The sequence below is a fragment of the Pteropus vampyrus genome, unplaced genomic scaffold (assembly GCF_000151845.1).
Source record: "Pteropus vampyrus isolate Shadow unplaced genomic scaffold, Pvam_2.0 Scaffold3, whole genome shotgun sequence".
In the NCBI taxonomy this organism is placed as follows: domain Eukaryota; kingdom Metazoa; phylum Chordata; class Mammalia; order Chiroptera; family Pteropodidae; genus Pteropus; species Pteropus vampyrus.
The window spans coordinates 12098659-12105208 of record NW_011888784.1 but is presented as its reverse complement, the minus strand read 5'-3'; the positions used below and the strand labels follow the sequence as shown (position 1 = coordinate 12105208).

The following is a 6550-nucleotide window of genomic DNA, read 5'->3' as shown; positions in this document are numbered from 1 at the left end:
TGTAAGCATTAGGTATAAATCTAAGTATATCAATAACCACTGTCACTGTGAATGGTTTAAATCCACCAATTAAAAAAAAAATTGGAGACCATTTAGTGGGCCAAAAAAAAGCAAGACCCAACTATATTTTGTCTATAAGAAATTCATTTTCAGTATAAAGACACAGATTACTGTTTAAGCAAAAGAAAGCTAGACTAGTATAGAAGTCTGACAGCCGATTTCAGAACAAGGGAAATTATCAGAGATAATGATGGACATACAAATTGATAAAAGAAGTATCTAAGAAGATATAACAATTCTTAATGTGTATGCATGTAACAACATAGCTTTAAAATACATGAGGCGAAAATTGATATTACTCTCAGGAGAAATATAGAAACCCACTATTTTAGCTAGAGGTTTCTGTACTTTTTAAAAAGTAATTGGTAAATCAAGTAGGAAGAAATTTATCTAATTTTTAATCAGCACTATTAGTCAACTTATTTAATTGGCATTTACAGATTATTCCATATAACAACATTCTTCTCAGACTCACATGGAACATTCACTAGTAGAGAGCACATCTTTTACCATAAAACACTCCTAAACTTTAAACAAGAACAGATCATAGAAAATTTGTTCTCAGATCACAATGGAAATAAATTAGGAATCAATAACAGAAAGATAGCTGGAAATCCCCAAATATTTGAAGATTGAATAACACATTTCTAAAGGACACGCATGGATAGAGGAGTCTCTGGAGAAATTAAAAGATATTTTGGACTAAAGGAAAATGCAGTCTACAGAATTTGTGGAATTCATAGAAAGCAGTGCTTGGAAATTTATAACATTAAATGCACATACTAGAAAAGAAAAAGACTTGAATTTAATAATCTAAGCTTCTTTCACTTTAAGAATCTTGAGAACAATTTAAGCATACAGCAAGCAGAAGAAAAAAAATATTGCAAAGTAGAACAGAAAGCAATGATGTTGAAATCAGAAACTATACAGGAAATTGGTGAAACCAAAAGCTGATTCTTTGGAAAGATAAAACTTTTTAGTGAATATCTATCCAGGTTAACAAAATTAAAAAGAGAGAAGTCACAAATTATTAACAGAAGAAATGAAAGAGGCATTGCCACTACTGATTGCACAGACAAAAAGGATAATAAAGTAATATTAGGAACAACCCTTTGCCCAAGAAATTTGATAGCTTATATGAAGTAGACTAATTTTTTGTAAGGCATCACCTATCAAAACTCAAACAAGCAGAAATGGACAATCTGAGAAGTCTTATATCTATTAAAGATATTGATTCAATATTAGTAACCTTCCAAATGAGAAAGCGCCATGCCCAGATGGTTTCACTGGTGAATTCTAATAAATCTTTAAAGAAGAAATACCAATTATTAACAATCTATTCTAGAAAATAGAAGCAGAAGGAATGCTCCATAACTCATTCTGTGAGGTCAGCATTACCCCAACAGGAAAACCAGACAAAGACATTATAAGAAAGGGAAATTACAGACATTACCCGTCAAGAATATAAATGCAAAAACCCTTAAAAATACGGCAAATTGAATTCAATAATTTATTTGAAAATTATATACCACAACCAGGTTAGATTTATTCTAGACATGGATGCCATCTGAATATAAATAGAATCTACCACAGCAACAGGCTAAAGCAAAAAAATCATAGCACATCAATTAATACAAAAAGAGCCTTTGGTAATGGATTAGAGTTTGAGTCATCAGTATGAATTTGTGTTCATATAGATGGTTGCATAGAGATAAATTTATAGAAATGTTTATATGTGTGGGTTTGCATATATTTTTATGCTCTGTCACAATGAAAGGCCGAGAAGCAACAACACCATGGTAGCGACAGGCACACCTAGTGTCCAGGTCCTGGTTTCTAATACCATTCTCTAGGGCTCCTAGAAGGATGGCTCATTCTAGGAGTGAGAAAGCAGATATATTAAGATGAGATTGGAACATCTTGTCATACCAGAAAGCAAGGAAGTACTTAAAAAAAAAAAAAAAGATAGCATTATGTCTAAGGGACACAGGAGCAAATCGAAAGAGCCCCCAGTAGCCACAGCTGGGAAAAGTTGAGAAACAAAATAAAATAATATTGAATTATAATTCAAAGTAAAAAATAAATGTCCACATTCCATAATTATATAAATAAATGATTGAATGGATAAATAAATTATTGATGGGGAGAAGCTATAAATCTCCCTTGCAGAAGAATTCCAAATAATTCATGTAGATACTATGCCCTTAATGAAGGGAGCATAAATCTTCACTTCTTAAGTGTGGACTGTACATATTAACTTCCTTCCAAAGAGTAAAGTATGGAAAGGTAGAAAAAAATGAATTTATAGCAGAGAAACCTGATAAACTATGTCAGCTATGTGATTAAGATCAATATCAACAGCCATAACTAATGTTCATAGTATATACTTTAATATGATGTGATGAAAATGGCACTTGACTTCTATGTACTTTCTTAAAAACAAAAAACAAAAAACAAAAAACAAAAAAACAACACATGCTCTCAGTCTAATCACGAGAAAAACATTAGAAAAATGCCAAATGAGGGACATCCTGCAAAGTACCTGGCTAGTACTCCTCAAAGCTATCAAAGTCATGACAATATGGACAGTTTGAGAAACTGTTTACATCCAAGAGGAGCCTAAGGAGACAGGACAGTTAAATGGAATGTGATGTCCTAGATGGGATCTTGGAAAAGAAGAAGCCATTAGTAAAAACAAAGGAACTCTGAAAGAAGTATGGACCTTAAATGATAGTAATATATCAATATTGGATGATTAATTGTAACAGATATATCTTACTAATCTATTATGTTAATAATCTTTCCTGCAGTTCTGGTAGGGTCTTACAGCCTCCAAGGAAGTTGTTTATACTTATTTATTATTTATTAATTATTATAAAAGGGCATCTATTGTTGATCAGGCCCCAGGTATGAAGACACACAACATTATCCACCTGTGATGGCATATGATTATGTTGTGATTAAGACATAAGGGGAGAGAAAATTTCCTATTGTTCACTTCTCTCAGGCTTAGACCTACATTATGGAAACAGCCCATATCCAAGGGCAAACTCAGCTGGGCACCCTTAGGAAAATGTCTTCCTATCTCTTTGTTTCTGCCTTTACATACTAAAAAGGGTCTACTTGCTAGACACTATAGCTTATCTATGAATTTATCTCAAGACTGTCCCAACATATTGTGATTATAGGTTTCTTCGTGACACAGATTATTATCATCTGTCTAAATTAGCCAGATCTCCCTGAGAAACCAACCATTGACTGGAAGCCGTTTTTGCAATTAATGAAATTGCCTGGCTTCTTCTCAGCTTGCCATTCCCTAGTACTTTGCCTCCCCAACCACAAGCCTTTCTTCAGAGCACCTTCCTGTGTATGTTCAATTTTTTGCTCAATGATTTCACTGCTGGAACTTGAGTCTATGACCTTAATTATACTCAGATATTCACAACGGGGAGATTGTTGTAGTAACGCCAATGGAGGACGTATAGTAATTTAGTGCATAGTTCACAAATCTTACATCGCTGCCCCATTCCTTCCTGCTGAATGTTAGAAGTTCACTATATAATGTTGCTTTGGGTGAATGAACAAACATTCTCTGTCTTCTAAATATGGACCTTTATATACTAGGAAGGTTACAGATTTATCTCGAGTTTATGAGATTTGGAGGACTTTGGTAGAAAAGGAAAATACCACATTTCTTATATTTATGAGTGTCTTTGAACCTAAGAAGGGTCTCATTTGTATACATCTAGATAATCTATATATTTAAAGAGTTTCCAAAGCAAAGCAGGAGAGTGTAACCTTGAAAATGATACAAAATAGCTGTATTGCAAAATGTTGTAAATATTAGTTGAGCACAATGAGACATTTGCTAAGAGCTGAGGAGCCAGAAAATTGCAAGCTTTTAAGAGAAATGTCTCTCACTTTAGATTTACTTGCAGATCTTGGTGACTGAAAGCTGCTAAAGGAAAAGAGAAAACAATAATAGCAACAACACAATCTCTCATAATTTTAATAGCCACCCACTAATTGTAAATGTGAAGATGACCTCTCTAAATACAAAGCTGAAAGTGGAGAAACCCTCCTTTATTAAAGCTCCTGACCTCCGGGCCCGGTGATGGGCAGGCTCTGAATACCATACATATGGCCAAGCTTTGCAGTGTTGTTCTGTAGAATTTTAATTTCATTTCCTGGAATCAAGTCTTTGTCCTAGTCCCAAGTATGTTTACATTTTTTTCCCCCAATCCTGATTTCCTTCAGTCAGAATTATGTCCTCTTAAACAAAAACAAAAATACAAACAAACTCATGACGAAATTTATATTGTAGCAGCTATCACAGCCCATAACCATTTTAAGTATTCAGAAATGAAAATTTAATTAGACATGGAAGATCTAATCGCCATCTATCACTCAGTGGTTTCTAAACCTGGAAGCTTTAAAAAAATCAGTTCTTGGGGACTCACTCAAACTAATGAATCGCTAATTTAATGTGACTAAAAACAGCTAATAGGCTCAATCTAAACACATCCTACACCCATAAACCAAACTGCACAGCCTGAGATCTGTTCTATGGACAGTTTCTCTACATTGGAACCTGTAACCTTGGTAGAGGAAGGCCATGCTATATTGGCCCCCTCAGAACCATCTCTTCATTTCTATTTTATATGATATTGCATCAGAAACTAAGCTCTAACATTTTCTTAACAGGCTGAATTTATATTTACACATCTATATGTGTGGGTATGTGTATATAAATACAATCACATGTGTTTTCTCTTAACCAAATTTTAGAGTGATCACATAATTCGATGTCCATTTTATTAGGGAGGTTAAAAATAAACAAAGGATGAATTTTTACTTACAAATTTAAAACGATCATTCCTTGGTAGTAGAGGAACTCTTAGTCTTGATAATTGAAGCCACATGCAATTGACACAGGACACTCTTAAATATAGATGATATGTAACCTAGTGTCTGTAAAACTACTGCTTGTAGAATTTACTGAGTCTGGAAGACTATTTCATAACTTATTAAAATTCAGGAGAGGTCAGTTGGTACAAAGAAAAATGCCACTAACTACTCTCGTTGGAGATAAAGTAATTGGCCAAAAGTGATGAATATATAAATATCTATCTGTTTTTCAAGGACACTGGCCTGACGGGGGGGACATTATGACTCAAAATCATGGAGGATAAGTAACAGCAGGAGTTACAAGATGAGACTAGAAGAAGGGAATTAGGAGAAATATCAAGTTAAGTATAAAAGTTAAAGGGAATCCCCGTAAATACGCACATAAAGACTGGACACATTAGGCCCATTCATGTAGACCTGGCGCTATCACTTAGAAATGCATTCTGTGGAACCAGACACATATGGGCGTAGGGAGGAAATCTGTTCTGTCTGCCCAGTTTTCTTTCACCCTTGCTTTAGTGATGAACTACATTTACTGTCTTTGAAGGAGACCTCTTGCCCCAAATGAGACTGTTAAGGCTCCCAGTCACAGTTGCATGCTCATTTGGCCATAAGAATGAGTGTGGGAATCAGGTAAGCCAATCAGAATAACCCTCCTTTATGGCCACACATTTTGGCTCAGAGATGGTAAAGGATATATGCCAGGTCAATCAGACATCTCCTGGGATTTCTAAAAAAAAAAAATTATTTTAATTTTTAATTTATTTTTTATGGTGACATTGGTTAATGGAATTCAGTAAGTTTCAGCTGTACATTTTAACAGTAAAGCATATGTATTTACATTGTGTGTTTGCCTCCCATAGTTAGATTTCTTTCTGTCACCACATATTTGACCCGTTTTACCCCATCTACCTCCTCCCTCCCACCTCCTCTCTGGTTCCTGGGATTTTTTTTAATACAGCCCCTGGGATAAAGAAGATATTTTTTCCCTTGGATAGCAAGCTGTAAATATATGACCTCAGAACATAATTCATCAGTGATTATGTTCCCTGCCATGTGCAGAGCCCTGAAGATGAAGGCCAGCCCACATTTAGAGTATGAGAAGATGAGCACATGTAGTCTAAATCATTCTCTCCCGCTTCCCTCTTCCTTGTCTGTCTCTTGCATGCACATGCACATACACACACGCACACACACACTGTGGGTGAACCTTACCTTGTTGACCTTGTTGCTGGCTCTCCTCCCATGGTGTGCGTGTGTTTGTGCGTGTGAGTGTGGTTTGGTTAAATGGGCCAACTAATCCTCCTTTCTGCTTGAATGGATTTCTATTTGATTCTGTCACTAACAAACAGAAAAGTCTTGACTGATTCTGAGTATTATCTTTACTTTTATTTGGCCATGAATTTATTTGAACTTTGCCACATGCTATTCTACTTGACCTACGGTTATTACAAGGAAGGAGAAGCTTCATGTTTTGCTTGATGGCTATTCTTCTGTATTTGGAATCATTTTTCCTTCAGCTTCTACCTTTAGCTTCCATAAAAGAGAGCATAATGTTGCAGGGTTCAGATGAGGAATGGAG

General features: G+C 35.2%; 1 long non-coding RNA gene across 1 annotated transcript in view; it reads right to left on the bottom strand.

The window, feature by feature from the left end:
• Nucleotides 1-6220, bottom strand: part of LOC111740193 — a 9005-nt gene extending 2785 nt beyond the window's left edge. Inside the window, exons 1-2 of the long non-coding RNA XR_002780511.1 lie at nt 6184-6220; nt 4920-5001 (exon numbers count right to left, since the gene is read on the bottom strand). This is a non-coding gene — a long non-coding RNA (uncharacterized LOC111740193). The remainder of the gene's footprint in view (nt 1-4919; nt 5002-6183) is intronic.
• Between the last annotated feature and the right edge of the window lie 330 nt (nt 6221-6550).